Source organism: Carcharhinus amblyrhynchos, chromosome 13, assembly GCF_965287045.1.
Source record: "Carcharhinus amblyrhynchos chromosome 13, sCarAmb.v2.hapA, whole genome shotgun sequence".
Lineage (NCBI taxonomy): Eukaryota > Metazoa > Chordata > Chondrichthyes > Carcharhiniformes > Carcharhinidae > Carcharhinus > Carcharhinus amblyrhynchos.
In genome coordinates, this window is record NC_137336.1 from 76,338,279 (window position 1) to 76,361,006 (window position 22,728).

A 22,728-nucleotide genomic window follows, 5' to 3' on the forward strand; every position below is an offset into this window, starting at 1 on the left:
ATTTAGTTTGGGGCACTTTTTGAAATCTCCGTTTATTGTAGGATACTGGTTAAAATCTCGTTCAGTGTAGGATATTATTTAATATCTCTGTTTAGTATAGGATATTGATTAATATCTCTATTTGGCATAGGGTACTGTTTAAATTCTCTGTTAGTGTGGGATACTGCTTAAAATCTCTGTCTAGTGTCGTACAGTGTTCAAGATCTCTGCTTAGAGAGCTGAAGTGTTTATATCTCTGTTCGTGTAGGAGGTTGTCTGAAATCACTGTTTTGTGTGGGGCGCTGTTTAAGATCTGTTTCTTGTAGGAGACTGCTTGAAATCATCATTTAGTGTAGGATACTGTTTAAAATCTCTGCTCAGTATGGGACACTGTTTAAAATGTCTATTCAGTATATTGCATTGTTTAGTGTATGGCTTGTTTAAAAGCTAATGTTTAAAAGTTTACTGTTGGCTTAAAATCTCTGTTTAGTGTGGGGTGCTGTTTAAAATCACTATTGAGTGTGGGACACAGTTTTACATGTCTGTTTAGTGTGGGACGCTGTTTGAAATCTCTGCTTCGTGTAGGACAATGTTTAAAATCTCTGTTCAGTATGCAGCACTATCTAAAATCTCTATTTAATGCAATGCACTGTCTAAAATCTCCGTTTAATGCAATGCGCCGTTTAAAATCTCTGTTTAATGTCATGTAATGCAATGCACTGTCTAAAATCTCCATTTAATACAATGCACTGTTTAAAATCTCTGTTTCACGTAGACCTCTGTTCAAAATCTCGTTTAGTGTTGATTCAGTTTATATATGCGTTTAGAGTAGGCCACAGTTTAAAATCTCTCTTTAGTGTAGGGCACTTTAAAATCTCTGTTTAGTGTGGGAACTGTTTAAAATCTCGTTTAACGTAGGATACTGTTTAAAATATCCGTTTACAGTTGGACACTGTTTCAAATCTTTGTTTCATGCACGACAACTGTTTAAAACCCGTATTTAGTGTAGGGCAGTGTTTAAAATCTCGTCCAGTGTGGGGCACTGTTTGAATTCTCTGTTTAGTGTAGGACATTGGTTAAAACCTCGTTTAGTCTAGTATAGATCTCTGCTTAGAGTGGTGCACCCTTTAAAATCTCTGTTCCATGTATTGAGACTGTTTGAAAATCACTTTATTGTAGGGCACTATTTAACATCTCCAATTTGTGTGGGAAACTGTTTAAAATCTTGGTTTAGGGTAATGCCCAGTTTAAAATCTCTGTTTAGTATAGGGCACTGTTTAAATCTGTGCTGAGTGAACGGAGAGTTTAAAATCTCTGTTTAGTGGAGGATAATTTCTAATATCTCTTTTAGTGTTAGGACACTGCTTAGAATCTTCGTTTAGTGAAGCGTACTGTTTAAAATCTCTGTTTAGTATAGAGCTCTGATTAAATTACCTGTTTAGTGTTGGGCACTATTTAAAATCTCTGTTTATTATAGTACATTGTTTAAAATCTCTTGTTTAGTCAGGAGACTGAAAAATTTCTGCTTAGTGTCGGACAGTTTAAATTGTGTATTCAATATAGGGCACTGTTTAAAATCTATTATTAGTATAGGATAAAGTTTAAAAATCTATGTTTAGTGTAGGACACTGTTTAAAATCTCTGTTTAGTATAGAACAGTGTTTAAAAGCTCGTTTAGTGTGGGGCACTGTTTGGACACTGTTTATTGCAGGACGCTTGTTACAATCTCGTTTAGTGTTGGACAGTTTTGAAAATCTCGTTTAGTGTGAAGCACTATTTAAAATCTCTGATTCATGCAGGACACTGTTCAACATCTCTGCTTAGTTTTGGACACAGTTTAAGAACAAAGAACAACACAGCACGGGAAACAGGCCCTTCGGCCCAACGAGCCCCTGCTGCCATTTTAACATTATGAGTGCCGTCCTCTACCCAGGACCTTTGCCTACACCTATTGGGGAAGATTGAGGGGAGACTAATTTAGGGACAATTTGTTACACCAATCAGCCTAAGAGCACGTTTTTGGGATGTGGGAGGAAACCGGAGCACCCGGAGAAAATCCACGCAATCACGGGCAGAATGTGCAAACTCCCGCAGACACTGGCCCAAATCCATGTATCTGCACAGCAAACAGTGATAGTCACTGAGCTGTCGTGTTGCCCGTCAGTTGGTCCAGTTTAAGCGCACACTAACGACGTGAAGCACTAGGCAACTCTCAAAGCAACATCCAAGAGCAGCCCTCGCACGACCCACCGCGTGTATCCCCCTTGCTGGTCAACAAGGCGGACAGAATCACCTGTGAAGTCAAAGAAAAGACATCAATAAACATGCAAAACTTAGACAGACATTTACGGAATCCCCAGAAGCGCAGAAATAAAGCAAGTGAGCCATGAAATATTTTGGAAGGGCCATAGGAATCAATTGATTCCCAGGGACATCCCAAAGCTCTTGATTTTTATTTAGAAAAGTCTCCTGTATCCCTCCATCCCTAGTCTGCTCATGTGCCTGTCTAAGTAAGCCTTAAACAACCCTAGTGCGCCTGCCTCCACCACCCTACTTGGCAGTGCATCCCAGGCCCCCACCACCCTCTGTGTGAAAAACCTCTCTCTAACATCCGAGTTAAACCTCGCCCGCTCCCCCCCGCCCCCCCAAGCCCGTGGCCCCTCGTAATTATTGTATCCAACCTAGGAAAAAGCTTACCACTGTTCACTCTATCTATACCCTTCATAATCTTATACACCTCTATTAGATCCCCCCTCATTCTCTGTCTTTCGTAGAACATAGAACATAGAACACTACAGCACAAACAGGCCCTTCGGCCCACGAGTTGCGCCGATCACATCAACACCTACCAACCTACAGACCTATCTATAACCCTCAATCTCATTAAACCCCATATACTCATCCAGAAGTCTTTTAAAAGACCCCAGCGAGTTTGCCTCCACCACCACTGACGGCAGCCGATTCCATTCACTCACCACCCTCTGAGTGAAAAACTTATCCCTAACATCACTTCTGAACAAAAACGGTTGACGATGGGAGAGCCGTTGATGTCATCTATATGGATTTCAGTAAGGCGTTTGACAAAGTCCCTCACGGTAGGCTGGTAGAAAAGGTTAAGGCGCATGGGATACGAGGCCAGGTAGCTAGGTGGATTGAGAACTGGCTGGGAAATAGGAGACAGAGGGTAGTTGTGGAGGGTACCTTGTCGGGCTGGAGGCCAGTGACCAGTGGTGTGCCGCAGGGCTCAGTACTGGGACCTCTCCTCTTTGTAGTCTACATAAATGACTTAGAAGAGGGCGTAGGTGGTGTGATCAGCAAGTTTTCTGATGACACCAAGATGGCAGGGTTGGCGGGTACGGAACTGGATTGTCAGGTGATACAACAGGATATAGATAGGTTGGGATGTTATGGGATGTTAGCCTTTATAGGAAGGGGCTTAGAGTATAAAAGCTGCCGTCTAATGCTTCAGTTATACAGAACGTTGGTTAGACCGCATTTGGAGTACTGCGTCCAGTTCTGGTCACCTTATTACCGGAAGGACGTGGAGTCTCTGGAAAGGGTGCAGAGGAGGTTTACCAGGATGTTGCCTGGCATGGGGGGACTGGGTTACGAGGAGAGATTGAAGAGACTGGGGCTATTCTCCTTGGAAAGACGGAGATTGAGAGGGGACATGATAGAGGTATATAAGATACTGAAGGGAATAGATAGAGTTAATAGTGAGAGACTGCTCCCTAGACTGGGTACGAACACGAGAGGTCATCACTTAAGGGTGAGGGGGGGGAGGTATAATTTGGAGGTAAGAGGAAGGTTCTTTACGCAGAGAGTTGTGGGGGTCTGGAATGCGCTACCGAGTAGGGTGGTGGAGGCAGGAACGTTGGACTCGTTTAAGATGCAGTTAGATAGGCACATGAGTGAAACAAGAATGGAGGGATATGGTAGGGGCTATTAAATAGGGTTAAACCTCGGGAGACACCGGAAGGGCAGGCTGTATGATTAATATTTTTTGTCTTTATTCCACAGGTGGAGGTCCACCTCGTGTCAAGCGAGGGGCATGCACACGGCGGGTCGTGCGTGGGCTGCTCTTGGAAGTCCAGGAGTGGCCTAGTACTTCATGTCGGTGTGTGTGCTTGATCCTGGACTGATAGACGGGCGCCACAACAGCTCAGTGACTAGCACTGCTAGCTGTGCAGATACATGGATTTGGGCCTGTGTCTGTGGGAGTTTGCGCATTCTCCCTGTGGTTGCGTGGGTTTCCTCCGGGCGCTCCGGTTTCCTCCCACACCCCAAAGATGTGCTCTTAGGCTAATCGGTTTCCACCAAATTGACACTATTTCTTCCCTGAATCTGACTGAGTAGGGTCCCATTCGTAGACATGCAGGGTAAAATAGGTGTAGGGTGATGCGGCGGCACGGGCTCGTTGGGCCGAAGGGCCTGTTTCCCGTGCTGGGTTGTTCTTTGTTCTTTGTTCTTTGAACTTCCCTCCTTGCACCTTAAATCTGTGTCCTCTCGTAGCAACCATTTCAACCCGGGGAAATAGCCTCTGAGAGTCCACCCTATCTATTCCTCTCAACATTTTGTAAACTTCTATCAGGTCGCCTCTCAACCTTCGTCTCTCCAGGGAAAAGAGTCCCAGCTCCCTCAACCTAACTTCATAAGGCATGCCTCCCAGTCCAGGCAACATCCTTGTAAATCTCCTCTGTACCCTCTCAATAGCTTCTACATCTTTCCTATAGTGAGGCGACCAGAACTGCTCACAATACTCTAAATGAGGCCTGACAAGGGTCTTATAAAGTTGCAGCATTACCTCCCGACTCCTAAACTCAAACCCTCGATTAATGAAGGCCAGTACACCATACGCCTTCTTGACCACCTCCTCCACCTGCGAGGCCGATTTAAGAGTCCTGTGGACCCGGACCCCTAGATCCTTCTGCTCTTCAACACTACTCAGACTTCTGCCCTTGATAGTGTACTCGTTCATCCCGTTGGTTCTGCCAAAATGGACGACTACACATTTATCCGCGTTGAAGTCCATCTGCCACTTCTCCGCCCAGTCCTGCATCCTATCTATGTCCTGCTGCAACTTTTGCCATCCTTCCAGACCATCCACAACACCACCGACCTTAGTGTCATCAGCGAACTTACTTACCCATCCCTCCACTTCCTCATCCAGGTCATTTATGAAAATGACAAACAACAAGGGTCCCAGAACAGATCCTTGAGGCACTCCGCTGGTGACTGACCTCCATTCAGAAAAAGCCCCATCCACAACCACTCTCTGCCTTCTGCAGGCAAGCCAATTCTGGATCCACAAGGCCAAAGGCCCTTGGATCCCATGCCCTCTCACCTTCTCAAGAAGTCTTGCATGGGGGACCTTATCAAACGCCTTGCTGAAGTCCATGTACACTACGTCCACGGCACTTCCTTCGTCAATGTGTTCAGTCACATTATCGAAGAACTCAACTAGGCTTGTAAGGCACGACCTGCCCTTGACAAATCCATGCTGACTTTCTAAGGAGAACAGCCCCAATTTGCCTCGTAGCTCAGTCCTTCCATGCCAGGCAGCATCCTGGTAAACCTCCTCTGCACTCTCTCCAGGGTCTCCATGTCCTTCCGGTAGTAAGGCGACCAGAACTGGGCGCAGTACTCCAAATGCAGGCAAACCAACGTTCTATACAACTGCAACATTAGACTCCAGCTCTTGTACTCTATACCCCTTCCTATAAAAATCTACGTTTCGTATGGGGCACTGTTTGAACTCTCTGTTTATTGTAGGACACTGGGTAAAATCTTTGTTTGGTGTAGGGCCCTGATTAAATTCTTTGTTTCGTGTTGGGCACTGTTTAAAATCTCTTTCGTGCAGGACACTGTTTAAGACATGTGTTTAGTGAACGGAGTGTTTAAACTCTCTGTTTAGTGGAGGACATTTTCTAAAATCTCTCCTGGTGTAGGACACTGTTGAAAATCTACGTTTAGTGAAGGGCACAGTTTAAAATCTCTGCTTAGTGTACGGCACTGTTTACAATCTGTTTAGTGTAGGACAGTGGTTTAAATCTCGTTTAGCGTAGGACACTATTTAAAATCCCTGTTTAGTGTGGACGCTGTTTAAAATCTCCATTTAGTACAGGGCGTAGTTTAAAATATCTTCTAATGAAGGATACTGTTTAATGTCTCTATTTTGTTCAGGGCACAATTTAAAATCTCTGTTTAGAGTTGAACACTGTTTAAAATCTCTGTTTCATGAAAGACACAGTTTAAAATCTCTGCTTACTTTTGGACACTGTTTAAAATCTCTGTTTAGTGTAGGACAGTGTTTAAATTCTTATTTAGTGTGGAGCACTGATTAAAATCTCTATTTCATGTTTAGTGACGGGTTTGTTTAAAATCTCTGTTTACTTTCGGCAATGTTTAAAATCTCTATTTAGTTAGGCATTGTTTAATATCTCTGTTTCGAGTTGGACACTGTTTGAAATCTCTCTTCCATGTAGGACACTGTTTAAAATATGTGTTTTAGTGAAGGACAGTGTTTAAAATCTTTGTTTAGTATAGGGCAGTTTTTAAAATCTCGTTTAGTCTGGGCACAGTGTGGAAGAGTGCTTTAAGTCTCCGGTTCGTGCGAGGCACTGTTTCAAATCTCTGCTTTGTGTAGGATAACATTTAAAATCTCAGTTGAGAGCGGGGCACTGTCCAAAATTTCTATTTACTGTAATGCACTGTTTAAAATCTCTATTTCATGTATGCCACTGTTTAACATCTTGTTTAGTGCTGGATTTGGTTTCATATAAAATATTTTAGAGTAGGCCACTGTTTAAAATCTCTCTTTAGTGACGGATACTGTTTAAAATCTCTGTTTAATCTAGGGCACTGTTTAAAATCTCTTTATAATTTAGGACACTGTTTAACATCTCTGTTTAGTGTAGGGCACGGTTTACAATCTTTGTTTAGTGTTTCAAATCTCTGTTTCAAATCTCTTTTAGTGTAGGACACTGTTTAAAATCTCTGTTTAGTGTGGGCACTGTTTAGTGTAGAAATTGTTTCAATTTTTTGTTTAGTATGGGGCACTGTTTGAAATCTCGTTTAATTTAGGAAACTCTTTAAAATCTCTGTCAAGGGTAGCACACCATTTAAAATCTCTGTTTAGTGTTTTTAGAGTTCCTGGTTACTGTTGGTACCGTTTAAAATCTCTGATTAGTGTTAGGTATTTTTAAAGTGCCTGGTTACTGTTGGCACTGTTTATAATCTGTGTTGAATGTGGGAAACTGTTTAAAATCTCTGTTTCATTTGGGGCAATGTTTGAAATCTCTGTTGAGGGCGCTGTTTAATATCTCTGTTTACAGTTGGACACTGTTGACAATCTCAGTTTCATGCAGGACACTGTTTAAAATATCTCTTTAGTGAATGGAGTGTTTAGAATCTCTGTTTAGTGTAAGACTTTTTAAAATCTCGTTTAGTGTGAGGCACTGTTTAAAATCTCTGATGTGTAGGGCACTGGTTAAAATCTGCTTCGTGCAGGACACTGTTTAAAACCTCTGCTGAATTTTGGACACTGTTGAAAATCTGTTGAGTAGGACAATGTTTAAAATCTCGTTTAGTGTGGGTCAATGTTTGAAATCTCTGTTTATTGTGGGACACTGGTTAAAATCTCTGTTTAGTTGTGGGGCCTTGATCAAATTCTCTATTTGGTATAGGGCACCATTTAAAATCCCTGTTTAGTTTACAAACTCATTTAGTGAAGGATTAATGTTAATATCTCTGCTTAGAGTAGGCCACTGTTTAAAATCTCTGATTTGCTTAGGACAGTGCTTAAAATAGTGTAGAGCACTGTTTAAAACCTCTGTTTAGTGGAGGACAATGTTGAAAATCTCTGTTTAAAGAAGGACACTGTTTAAAATCTCTCTTTAATGTGGGCATTGTTTAAAATCTCTATTTAGTGCAGGACACTGTCTGAAATCTCTATTCATTTAATGCACTTTAAAATATCTGTTTCATGTAGGCCTCTGTTTAAAATCTTGTTTAGTGTTGGATTCAGTTTCATATGTCTGTGTAGAATAGGCAACTCTTTAAAATATCTTCTAATTGTAGGACATTGTTTAATATTTCTGTCTGTTTAGGTAACTGTTTAAAACCTTTTTTTTGTGAAGGACACAGTTTAAAATCACTGCTTAGTGTAGGACACTGCCTAAAATCTGTGTTTAGTGTAGGCCACTGTTTAAAATTTCTGTTTGCTATGGAGCAGTGTTTAGTGTGGAGCACTGTTTGAAATTTCTGTGTATTGTAGGACACTGGTTAGAACCTCGTTTAGTGCAGAATATTGTTTAATATCTCTGTTTAGGACATAGATCATAGAACATAGAACACTGCAGCGCAGTACAGGCCCTTTGGCCCTGAATGTTGTGCTGACCTCTGAAACTAATCTAAAGCCTATCTAACCTACACTATTCCAATATCATCTATATGTTTATCTAATGACCATTTAGATGTCTTTAAATGTTGGTTTAGCGTAGAATACTGTTTGAAATAGCTGTTTCGTATTTATTTACCACCCTACCAATTTTGTATCATCTACAAACTTACTGATTAACAACATTCAAGGCTAAATCGCTTAGATAAATGACAAACAGTAAGATCCGCAACACTGATCTCTGACAGACCCCACAGGACATAGTCTTCCTGTCAAGAAAACAACCCTCGACAATCACCCTCTGCTTCAACAATTTGCCAAATTCTCTTGGACCCCGTGGGCCCTTAACTTTGTTATCATTCTGTGATGTGGAACCTTGTCAAAAGCCTGGCTGAGGTCAAGTAGCTGGGGCCAAAATACCCAGCCCTCATCTACACATCTGGTCAGCTCTTCGAAAAAACATAATCCAGTTGGTCAGACATGACCTCCCCTTAACAAAACCATACTGAAGGTTCTTGATTCATTCATTCCTCTCCAAATGCAACATTCTATTTTTCAGAATTACTTCTGTTATGGGAAATGAACTTGAAAGATTCATTCAACTCTCAAACCTGATTCAAGGGACTCCACCACTCGCTCTCCCTCATGCATCTTCATCTCCCCTGCAGGTCACGTCCTCAGGATCTCGCCGCTCTCACTCACCATCCACACAAGCCAGGCATCCTCATCATCCGCGCTGGTAGGCATCCTGCTTATACTCTGTCCAATTGTTTTCATGCAGGACAAGCTAAAACGTAACAAAATGGAGCGATCCCGGAGGGGCAGAGGGATGTCAGAGGCTAAAAATTCTCCCAAACTTCAAGGAAAGAGCCCTCCAGCTGGTCAGTGAAGAAATTGACTGCTCCTTTGCAAACAGCTGGGGGCAACATTAAACCAAGTGAGGATTCATCAAAGTGTCAGTCATCACACAATATTGATATGAGTCACATCTCCTGCGTCTAAAGGCCCCGGCCATGCACTAACAAAATCTCTCCAGTTTTACAAGCAAATCAGGGGAACATCCCAGAGGGTCAAACAGTCAAGTCCCAGACAACTCTGAGACCAGCACAGGTTGTAGAGATTGAAGAACTGTCACAGCTTTCACCCACACCCTCTACCAGCGCAGAGACATGCATACAAAGACAAGATATTAGAAAAGCCTCGGGGTCACAGTCTGGGGAAACCTCATGCTTTCTAATCCACATCAGGCGGAGACAGGTGGGATGTCGCAGCATGCGAGGACTTGGTGGATTGTTGGGGGCCAGGAGTCGACTGAACCCAGTCAGATGAGGAGCCTTTGGACTTGGTCATGCCTCAGTTGTTGTAGCTCCAGTGGTAAAGTTGGGATATCAGTGAAAGATGTCAGGGACACTCATCGAGTTAAATGCAGGATGGAGCAGTCCTGACACCTTTTGTCTGTCAAGATAATGCCGACGCTTCAGTGCACTGAGGCCAACACAGCGGGTTTGATGACTGTCATAGAGACGTTTTGTTGTGCACAGCTGCAGGACATATACCTCATACTGCAGGATCTGCACCTTATGCTGCAGGACACGCACTCCATGCTGTAGGACACACACTCCATGCTGTAGGACACGCACTCCATGCTGTAGGACACACACTCCATGCTGTAGGACACGCACTCCATGCTGTAGGACACGCACTCCATGCTGTAGGACAAGCACTCCATGCTGTAGGACACACACTCCATGCTGTAGGACACACACTCCATGCTGTAGGACAAGCACTCCATGCTGTAGGACACACACTCCATGCTGTAGGACACACACTCCATGCTGTAGGACACACACTCCATGCTGTAGGACACGCACTCCATGCTGCAGGGCACGCACTGCATGCTGTAGGACACACACTCCATGCTGTAGGACACGCACTCCATGCTGTAGGACGCACACTCCGTGCTGTAGGACGCACACTCCGTGCTGTAGGACACGCACTCCATGCTGTAGGACACGCACTCCATGCTGTAGGACACGCACTCCATGCTGTAGGACACACACTCCATGCTGTAGGACACACACTCCATGCTGCAGGGCACGCACTGCATGCTGTAGGACACGCACTCCATGCTGTAGGACGCGCACTCCATGCTGTAGGACGCGCACTCCATGCTGTAGGACACGCACTCCATGCTGTAGGACACGCACTCCATGCTGTAGGACACGCACTCTATGCTGTAGGACACGCACTCCATGCTGTAGGACACACACTCCATGCTGTAGGACACACACTCCATGCTGTAGGACACGCACTCCATGCTGTAGGACACGCACTCCATGCTGTAGGACACGCACTCCATGCTGTAGGACACACACTCCATGCTGTAGGACACGCACTCCGTGCTGTAGGACACGCACTCCATGCTGTAGGACACGCACTTCGTGGTGCAGGCAATTGTGGAGATCATCGATTACCAACACCAGAGGACAGCGGGAACTCTCAAGCTCTGTCCATCTGCCTCTCTTTCCCAAGAAAGGAGCCAGGAGCCCTTGGGCACCCAAAGGGACAGTGTCACAATGTTCAGGGCTACCGTCACTCCTGGTCATTGTCAATGTGTGCTCTCTAGACATTTTGCTCTGCTGCTTGATCCCATATTTCACTAGCCTCAGCCTCCAGCAATGCTCAACCTCAAGGTCACAAACCACCAAGGAAGACCTGAGATCAGGATCGGTGAAACTCTCCATGTGACGTCGCCATGAAGTAATGCTGGTCATTGAGAGCAGGCAAGTTGCTATCAGCCAGAATGGAGGCGGACATTCTCTGTGAGGATCTGTGCACTGTCACCACAGCAAGCCGTCATCATCCTGAGGATGGAAGGCAAGAATATGTTTCCCCTTGTGAGAGACAGATTAGACTTCGAGGGCACCTTTTACAAATAAATTTAAAATGGAAGTCCCCTCATTTGTAAAATGGAGATGAGGAGAACTTTTTTCCTCTGAATTGGTCATTCATCTATATTACTGGACTAATAACCCAGAGTACTGTACAGTAGGGACTATGTTACAGGATTAATAATCCATGGTACAATGTTGTAGGTATTATGTTCCTGGGCTAATAATGCAGGGTATAGTAGAGTACAGAATATGGTACTGGATTAATAATCCAGGGTAAGTACTGTAGGGGTTATAGAACACTACAGCACAAACAGGCCCTTAGTGGTCTAATAATCCAGGCTATAGAAATGTATAGAATATGTTATTGAACTATTAATCCAGGGTACAGTAGTGAAGGGGTTACATTAATGAATTAATAATCCAAGGTACAGTAGTGTGGGGGTCATGTTACAGGACAAATAATCCAGGATACAGTAGTGTACAGGATATGTTACTGGACTGATAATCCAGGTTAAAGTAGAGTAGGGGTTATGTTCCTGGATTAATAATACAGAGTATTATGGCGTAAGGGTTATGTTACTGGATTAATAATCCAGGGTACAGTAGTGTAGGGGCTATGTGACTGGACTAATAATCCAGGGTACAGTCCTGTAGGGGCTACGTTACTGGATTAATAATACAGGGTACGGTAGCATAGGAGTTATGTTACTGGACTAATAATCCAGGGTTCAGTAGCATAGGGGTCATATTACAGGACAAATAATCCAGTGTACAGTAGTGTACAGGATTAATAATCCAGAGTACATTAGTGTAGGGGTTATGTTACTGGATTAATAATACAGGGTACTATGGTGTAAGCATTATGTTATTGGATAAATAATTCAGGGTATAATAATGTGCAGGTTCTGATCCTGGGCTAATAATCCAGGGTAAGCAGTGTAGGTGTTATGTTACAAGACAAATAATCCAGGGTACAATAGTGTAGGAGTTATGTTACTGTAGTAACATACAGTACATCCAGGCTACGGTAGTTAGGGCATTATGTTACTGGACTAAAAATCCAGGGTATAGTCATGTAGGTGTTATGTTACTGGACTAATAATCCAGGGTACAGTAGTGTAGGGGTTATGTTACTGGATTAATAATACAGGGTACTATGGTGTAAGTATTATGTTATTGGATAAATAATTCAGGGTATAATAATGTGCAGGTTCTGATCCTGGGCTAATAATCCAGGGTAAGCAGTGTAGGTGTTATGTTACAGGACAAATAATCCAGGGTACAATAGTGTAGGAGTTATGTTACTGTAGTAACATACAGTACATCCAGGCTACAGTAGTTAGGGCATTATGTTACTGGACTAAAAATCCAGGGTATAGTCATGTAGGTGTTATGTTACTGGACTAATAATCCAGGGTACAGTAGTGTAGGGGTTATGTTACTGGATTAATAAAGGGTACAATAGTGAAGGGGTTACGCTACTGGACTAATAATCCAAGGTACAGTAGAATAAGTGCTATGTTAATGGACTAATAATCCAGGATATGGTAGTGTAGGACTTATGTTATTTGACTAATAATTGATTAGTCAATTATTCAGACTGCATTATTGTCGTGGTCAAATTACTGGACTCATGTTCCATTGATATTCTGTCTAGTGCACAGAGTATACACACTTTTGATTGGATCAGTACAGGGTCAGGTCGTCAATGAAGCACAATACTATCCAATTCCATGTTGTGTTCTGAGGTCTTTAATAAGCAGCCATACAATCTGTACTTGTTTTCAGGTCTATCACATGAAATGATACTGTATACAGTGGTTTTCTCACAATTCTTACACATTTCTATCTTTGATCTCTACTTTCCATTACAGGGCCATTAAATCACAGTACATCGATGATACACACACGTGAGATCTGAATAACAACATGGAGCCAACAAAACAAATTATCTATTTTCATACACTTGGGGCCTGATTGTCCAGCCTCGCCTCCAGCTGGGATTCTCCAGTCCCGCTGCAGTGAATGGAATTTTGGCTGAGCGCCAAATTTTCCATTCTCGTTCGCAGGAATAGCAGGACATGAACGGCTGGAGAATTTGCAGCTCCTGATGCCATTGCCATATGACCCTCAGAACTCGAGTTTTACATTTCCCTTGCAAACAGTGACTCCTGCCCCAATCAACATCTTCCAGGCCATCAGAGACATGGATGAGTGAGTTTCACACGTTCTGATACCTCTTGTTTCTGAGTTGACATTCTGGTCTGTGACCTGCTTAAACAATGCTGCCCATTCCCAGTTGAAATAAGCGTCAACTTTATTTGTTCTCTTTTTCTTCATTTTTTGACTTTGTTTTTATGTTTTTTTCTGATCCATGGGCATCACTGGCAAGTCCAACCTTTATTGTCCATCCCTAATTGCTCCTTGAGAAGGTGGTGGTAAACTGCCTTCTTGAACCGCTGCAGTCCCTGAGATGAGGTGCTATTCAGGATGGAGTTCCAGGATGTTGACCTAGTGACAGTAAAGGAACGGTGACATCGTTCCAAGTCTCTTCTCTTTTCCCAGAGATACAAATCCATATAATGGAATATAATGACGTGTGGCTTGAAGGGAATCTTGCAGGAGGTGAAATTCCCATTGCTTTGCTAATCTTACAGGTTACAGCCCTGAAACGTGCTGTCGAAGGAGCATTGGTGAGTTACTGAAGTGCATCTTATATGTAGTACATCTTATGGTGATCGCACAGGCAGAGCGTGGTCCCCCAGTCATCCGGACTCTTTCCCCACACTCCCCAGTTCCTCTCTCTGCTCATTTCTTTACTGGTGATCTGGGTAACGTGTGCAGTCATGTTTAGCGTTGTCCAGTTGTAATCCTTGTTTTAAACCATGCCACCCAGAGTGACACAATTAACTTAAACAACGCCAGTGCCAGTCGGTGTTATCATTTGAGTCCAGCATGCCGATGACTCAGGCTCCCGTCTTTTTGAATAATAACCCCCACCAGATCACATTCCAATCAAATCCAAAGCTATCCAATCGTTGTCAATTTTAGTTATGTGATGTTTAACGTCGACAACACCTTCGATTCATATGCTAAAGCCATTGAAATCTTGCATTGCTCTCTTTCTCGCTCTCCTCTTCCTCTAAATAGTAATACAACTCAGGATTGCTGTAAGGCTAGATTTTCAGGATGCCAATCTCAAATCCTGTGATCACTTTATGTTGAACTATAAACTTTTCACGTTCCATAATTAGAAGAGATTGATTCGAACACTGCAATGCCACCTGCAGATATATGTGTATGTGTGTCCGTTCATTCCGAGCAACAAAACTGTGAAGTGGTCCCTACGCCATCCTTTACGGTCGGAGCTATAATTTAAGCAGCCAGAATAGTGACTGCCCACTGGACACAAGCCTCAAAAGAGGCCCTACTCATTAGCGATGGACTTAGGCTTCAGGGTACTTTTATCTCTTTAACATCAAACTTTAAAGGTGCGATATAAACACAAGTAGCACAAAGTAAGGCTTTTGAATTTCTATCAATGCGATGTGAAGAATGTTACCGATGAAAATACATTTCCAATATTGGAAAAAAATTAACTGACTCTATCAGATTGTGCTTATTTTCGTTAACCAAATAAACTAAATCAGCAAACTGGGATAAATTAAAAAGGCATCAAGGTAAACAAAATTTCAAAGGAAACTTAAAATATCAAAATAAAATGTGATTAAAGAGGTCGATAACTGCCGCTTTGAAAGTGTGAAAATTGAGTTTTCTGGCACTTAGTTAAGCTGCGTTTTCTATCCGGTCCCGTTTTTCTCTTCACAAAACCATCGCCATCCAGCTGGCCGTTCGCCTATTGGTAAGTTTAATAGCCGTGACTTTGCATCTTTCAGAATTGCATCAATGCTTACAGCTCGTGCAGGAAAATATTTGGGCCGTTTCTTGACATTGGTAGGGATATATCCCGACTGGTGCATTCCAACTAATTCATTCCTGCCATTAATGACAGCGGAACCAGATGACCCCTCTGACATAGATGTCGGATAATTTAGTACTTTATTTGAACACAGGGGCTGTGAACTTTCTACAGTGAAAGAGTAACTATGGGTTGTTTCAGGATTTCCTACTCCATGTTCATACTTTAAATCAAGAATTCCCATGCCTGCAGCGGAGGCAAATTTATGGTTTACAACTCCTGGGTTACAGATTGTTTCAGAACCTCCTACTCCAATATTATAGGTCAATTCAGGACATGTCAAACCAATGTTGTAGGGTAATTCAAAATATTTTACTTCTGTATTATAGGGTAATTTATAATATTTCCTTCTTAGATTATAGCGAAATTTACTGTGTTTTATGACTGAATTATGAAGTAATTTACGATGTTTAATGTCTGAATTATAGAGTAATTTACAAAGCTTCACTCTAACATTGCAGGGTAATTTATGGTATCTCATTCTTAGATTATAGGGTAATTTATGATGTTTTATGTATAAATTAGAGAGTAATCTAGAATGCTTCACTCTAACATTGCAGGGTAATTTATGGTATCTCATTCTTAGATTATAGGGTAATTTACAATGTTTTATGAATGAATTAGAGAGTAATCTAGAATGCTTCACTTTGTAGAGTAATTTATGGTATTGCATTCCTGCATTACGATTATAATATTTCCTTCTTAGATTATAGCGAAATTTACTGTGTTTTATGACTGAATTATGAAGTAATTTACAATGTTTAATGTCTGAATTATAGAGTAATTTACAAAGCTTCACTCTAACATTGCAGGGTAATTTATGGTATCTCATTCTTAGATTATATGGTAATTTACGATGTTTTATGAATGAATTAGAGAGTAATCTAGAATGCTTCACTCTAACATTGCAGGGTAATTTATGGTATCTCATTCTTAGATTATAGGGTAATTTACGATGTTTTATGAATGAATTAGAGGGTAACCTAGAATGCTTCACTTTGTAGAGTAATTTATGGTATTGCATTCCTGCATTACGATGCTTTATATCTGAATTACAGAGTAATTTAGGATGTTCCATTCCAGAATTATAAAATAATTTAGAATGTTCCATTACTACATTATCGAGTAATTTATGAGACCTCACTCCTGGGTTACAAATTAATTTACTTCGTCTCATTCCTGAATTAGAGGCTATTTCACCCCCTCCTCTTGAGGTAAGGGCGATATTTTGCTGATATTGGCTATATCTAAATCGACGCCATTGTGGTGGGATTAATGGGCAAATCTCTGCAGATATGTTCTCATTATCCAGGTAACCCACAATACATAATGGTTCGTATAAACTGGGCCTGGTAGCTGATGGTGATAGACCCTCAGGTAGTTGCGATTTGTCACAATCTAAGTCAAAAATGAAATAGTCCAATTCCTTTGAGGAACAGATGACCGACTTAAATCTGTAACATTTGCTATTATAATAATTCATCAGATGTCCTCTCTGATTATCAAAACTAACCCAAAATTGATTCAGTGATAGGCAACTGTTAATAACATGGTAATTGGTTAGAAGTACTCCACAAGCTAATACAAAACAGGTACCCTTAGGAACATGACTATTATTCTGGACGTCAAATATATATCCAACAGCCTTCGTGATCTTTTCCCCAATGACATCTGGGTCATCGCTTCTTCTTATAACAAAAGACCTTTCCTCTGACCATGGTAGAGCATATGGTTGCTTGCATTTATTAATCCAACAGTCAGCTGATGTGGTTTTAACATTTTTGTAGATGAAGGGTTTATATTCCATTATATGGATTTGTATCTGTGGGGAAGAAGGAGATGGATGTTCAGAAAGCTTAAACGCTCAAACGTTCACATTAAGCTACAGCATTGATTTGATCTTCACCTCCAATGCTCACCAAAAAACTTACAGAGAATTGGCTATATAATTGTGAGTCATGATAGGAACATCACAAATAAACACACTCAACATAGATAACGATATATTCCCGACCTTCCACAGCGATACACACCCACACCAACTAAGCCTACACAAACCCACTCACATACATACAGGCACCTAAAAGCAGACACACACAACATAGAAACACACTCCCTCATCACTTGCAAACAGACACAGAAACATCATACACAGACAAACATAACACTAACATAAAGACTTGATTGCCTGTAAAGACTCGTATTATCTTGCAGTTGTGTCTCTGTCTATATATGCTGTGTTGTTCAACCCAATTCTCCACTCACATGATGAAGGAGCAGTGCTCCGAAAGCTCGTGATACCAGATAAACCTGTTGGACTTTAACCTGGTGTTGTGGGACTTCTTACTGTGTCCACCCCAGTCCAATATTGGCATCTCCATATCACACAAAACATACACACAATCACACACAAAGCATACACACACAAACACACAAAACATACACACAGACATACACAAACACACACACAAAACATACACACAAAACATACATACAAACACACATAAAAATAGAAACATACACACAGAAACATACACCAACGTACATTCAACCATAAACAAAATTATACACACACACACATATCCATGCACACAAAAATAATCAGACACAGAAATATGCACACAGATTAGACACAGACTTATATACACACACAAAGTATATAGGCACACACAAATATTTATTTGAGACATAAAATTCTGACAGGGCTGGACAGAATGGATACCGGGATGTGATTTCCTCCAGCTGGAGGGTCTAGGAGAAGGTGACACTGTCTCAGGATATGAGGTAGGCCATTTAGGACTGAGATGGAAAGAAATTTCACCACCACTCCCCATGCAGCCCAGACCGGTCCCTTGCTCCTGATCCGATCGCTTTGCAGAGTGGCAGCAAGTCTCCCTCCTGCCCCTTCAGTCCCCCGCTCCTTCAGATGCCATCCCTTCAGGCAGTGCCATAGTGCCTAGGTGGCATTGCCCAGTTGCCAGGCTAGCAGTGCAAAGGTGCCAGATGGCACTGCCAGGCTGGCACGGCCCAAGAGGCACCGTACCTTTTTCTTGGCCACACTGAGGGGGTCTCAATTGCCTTCGATTCCACCAGCGAGGTTGACACGATTGTTCCCCGTTCATTGGGAACAGGTGTTTTCCTTGCCCAAGAGAACCCCTCTCATTGAGGCCATAAAGACAAGTGAGCCCAAACGATTTAGTGCCACACTCACTTAACACGTGTAACTCAGCATTTAAATAAGTTTGAAAAAATTATTCAGCCCCCTCCCCCACTTCCAGTGAGAGGTTGACTGTGTCGGAAATCCAGCTGTCGTAAAATCGGGAGATCCAAGAAATCAGATGTGATCCTGATTTCTCGGCCCTCGTATGATTTTACCTCTTCACACCACCATTGAAGAGCAAGGAAAATCCTGGCCTTTATCTCTGTAACCTCCTAAAGCCCCTACAAACCTCTGTAGCTCTGTAACCTCCTTAAGCCCCCTATAAACCTCCCTATTTCTGTAACGTCCTCCAGCCCTACAACCCTCCTAATCTCTGTAACCTCTTCCAGCACCTACAACCCTCCCTATCTCTGTAACCCCCCCATCCAGCCCTATAACCCTCCCTATCTCTGTAACCCCCCCATCCAGCCCTATAACCCTCCCTATCTCTGTAAGCTCCTCCAACTCCTACACCCCTCCCTATCTCTATAACCCCCATCCAGCCCTATAACCCTCCCTATCTCCGTAAGCTCCTCCAACTCCTACACCCCTCCCTATTCCTGTAATCTATTCCAGTCTCTACAACCCTCCCTATGTCAGTATCCACATCCAGTCACTGTCAGCCACCCTATCTGTGTAACCATTTCCAGCATATCTGTAACGTCCTTCAGCCCCTCCAACCCTCCTTATTTCTGTGACCTCCTCCAGCCCCTACATTTCTCCCTATCTTCGTAACCTCCTCCAGACCCTACAGACTCCTGATTTATCTAGCCTCCTCCAGCACCTACAGCCTTCCCTTTCTTTGCCACATCTTCCAGCCACGGCATCCCTCCCTAACTCTGTAACTTCCTCCAGCCCCTACACCCATCCTTATCTCTGTAACCTTCTCCAGCTCCTACAACATTCCTTTTCTCTGTAATCGCCTCTAGCCCCGAAAACCCTCCCTGTCTCTGCAACCTCTTCCAGCCCCTACAGTCCTCCCAATATCTGTAATCTCCTCCAGCCCTACAATCCTCCTGATCTCTGTAACCTCTTCCACAGCCTACAACCCTTCCCTGTAGCCTTCTCCAGTCCCTATAGTCCTCCCTTTCTCTGTCACCACCTCCAGCTCCTATAATCCTCCCTATCTCTGTAACCTCCCCCAGTCCCTGAAGCCCTCCCTGTCTCTGTAATCACCTCCAGTCCTTATAGTCCTCCCTTCCTCTGTAGCTGCTTCCAGCTCCTACAGTCCTCCCAATCTGTGCAGCCTCCTCCAACCCCTATAACCCTCCACATTATTGTAACCTCCTCCAGCCCTACGATCCACAAATCCAATCAAAGCTTCTTTCAGCCGCAACAACCCTCCTATCTCTGTAACCTCCTCCAGCCCCTACAACCCTCCCTATCTCTGTAACCTCCTCCAGCCCCTACAACCCTCCCTATCTCTGTAACCTCCTCCAGCCCCTACAACCCTCCCTATCTCTGTAACCTCCTCCAGCCCCTACAACCCTCCCTATCTCTGTAACCTCCTCCAGCCCCTACAACCCTCCTATCTCTGTAACCTCCTCCAGCCCCTACCAACCCTCCCTATCTCTGTAACCTCCTCCAGCCCCTACAACCCTCCCTATCTCTGTAACCTCCTTCAGCCCCTACAACCCTCCCTATCTCTGTAACCTCCTCCAGCCCCTACCAACCCTCCCTATCTCTGTAACCTCCTCCAGCCCCTACAACCCTCCTATCTCTGTAACCTCCTCCAGCCCCTAGAACCCTCCCTATCTCTGTAACCTCCTCCAGCCCCTACAACCCTCCCTATTTCTGAAACCTCCTACAGCCCTTGCACCCCTCCCTTTCTCTGTAAACTCTTCCAGTCTCTACAACCTTTGCTAGTTCTTCATTAATAACTACATTATTCATTTATATCTTTCTTTTCACAAGACAATGTATCATTCACTCACCCTCCAAATTGTACAATGAAAGCAGGAAATAGTTATTATCCAACCCAGAATGGATAAGAACTGAAATGTGACCTACCTCACCCATCGCCATTTTATTCCGACAGGAAAGAGGTGATTGTAATGATCAGTCACTGCTGGAATGTCACCTGACCAGCCCTTTCCCATAACATATCAATTTACTGATGCGCTTCAAACTGGGGAATGCCCTTACATTGCTGCATGACTGCACTTTTGTATTCGTCACATACGTGATCCACCCTCAGTGTTCCCACAACATCCTGAAGAACGGCCAAATCCGGAGGCTTCAGGTATCTGGATACTGGACAATCTCAGGGGAGTCAGGAGGGGAGCTACTCATCACAGAATCCACAGCCTCAGACCTGCTCTGTAGTCACACTATTCATATGGCTAATCCTGTTCAGCTTCTGGTCAATGGTAATCCCCAGGATGTTGATAGTGGGGATTCAGCAATGGCAATGCCTTTGAATGTAAAGGGGCGATGGTTAGATTGCCCCTTGTTGGAGATGGTCATTGAAATGTGAGCTGCAAAATGAAGATTCAATTTGGGAAATGTGGAAACGTCCCAAAGAAGCGCAGATAGAAAAGAACATAAGAACATAAGAAATAGGAGCAGGAGTAGGCCATCTAGCCCTTCGAGCCTGCCCCGCCATTCAATAAGATCATGGCTGATCTGTTGTGGCTCAGTTCCACATTCCCGCCCTCTCCCCATAACCCTTAATCCCCTCTCTTATCAAAAACCCATCAACCCGTGTCTTAAAAATATTTAGCGAGGCAGCCTCCACCACTTCAACGTGCAGAGAATTCCAGAGATTCATCACCCTTTGAGTGAAGAAATTCCTCCTCAACTCTGTTCTAAGGATCGACAGAGGCAGTGTTAAAGATGTTGGGGAGGTAATATAGAATTCTTAGTGTGAAGCCTTTCATTTTAGTTTTACCATAATATGTAGACTAAGTTAAGATAATTATAAAGTGCCATATATATAGTGGGAGTTCACAATGTGCCTGGAACAAAATATGCAATGGTATTATAAACTGCAAAGGTATTATAAACTGTACAACCACAAAGTAACCAAGTATTATAAGCTTAAATTGTATTTTCAATATATATGTATTGTGCGCCTTGGCCAATTGTGTTCTGAATGCAGCATAATAAGGAACAGTGGTAGACAGGCCAAATTCTTTTAATACAGTGAAGCACAGAAAGGCAGCTTCTGTTACGCAAAAACAAGTTGAATCATAGGCCTGCTATTTAAGGGAATAAATTCATTCATGGGTCGCGAGGCTGGAACATTGTCTCGAGCTGGTAGAGGAGGCCCCGGTTCCAGTGAGAGAGTGACTCCTTTTGCCAACTGAAAATCACAGATGTTAAATATGGCCTTGGACACTGATAATGATGTGGGTTAGGTTTCCCAGGTAATGGGGAAGGAACCTACATGGGAAATAAGCTAACAACCTCCTATTCCTGTTGACAGGTGGAATGTTATCGGCTAAAGTGACAATGTTGAATACTGTGATCGGACCCTCCAGTTTGATTGACGAGACTAGGTGGGATATTGAAATATTTAGAATAATATAATAATTTGACCTTGCAATATTAGCTCAGAGAGGACAGTCAACCCTCATTGGCTGTGTCTCCGTCCTGATGCATTCAATAGCAAATAAATTCCTTTTTGTCCTTTAACTATATACTGTTTCTCACAGTCTATGTAGTGATTGACCTCATTCAGGGGACACCTTAGAAAAGTCCACTTACAATTTGGCACTGTGAGCAGGGTACTCACCAGTGACTGGTGGCGAGATGTGTTCCCAAAAGGTGGGTGAGTATATTTTTTAAATACCACCCAGTAGCTAGCAGGCTACAAAAAAGACAGTAGGACTAGGGGGCACAGCCTCAAGATAAAGGGGAGGCGGTTTAGAACGGAGTTGAGGAGGAACTTCTTCACTCAAAGGGTGGTGAATCTCTGGAATTCTCTGCCCGTTGAAGTGGCGGAGGCTGCCTCGCTAAATATTTTTAAGAAGCGGGTTGATGGGTTCTTGATAAGAGAGGGGATTAAGGGTTATGGGGAGAGGGCGGGAAAGTGGAACTGAGCCACGACAGATCAGCCATGATCTTATTGAATGGCGGGGCAGGCTCGAAGGGCTAGATGGCCTACTCCTGCTCCTATTTCTTATGTTCTTATGTTCTTATGTTCTTACACGTCTGGCAGCTGGAAGCCATAAGTTGAGAATCTCGGAGTGGGGAAGAAAGCGGTGTGTATGTAAAGAGCCCATGCTTAACGTAGAGGGGCCAGGGATGGACTCTCAGATCTCCTGTGGAACAGAGT

At 43.1% G+C, this 22,728-nt stretch overlaps 1 long non-coding RNA gene across 1 annotated transcript; it reads right to left on the reverse strand.

Annotated features, from left to right (window-relative positions):
• Window positions 1-13,007: 13,007 nt before the first annotated feature.
• LOC145351994 (uncharacterized) lies at window positions 13,008-20,542 on the reverse strand. The gene is made up of 2 exons (XR_013888481.1): window positions 20,460-20,542; window positions 13,008-17,072 (listed from the first exon to the last, which is right to left on the reverse strand). It is a non-coding gene; the product is annotated as an uncharacterized LOC145351994 (long non-coding RNA).
• Between the last annotated feature and the right edge of the window lie 2,186 nt (window positions 20,543-22,728).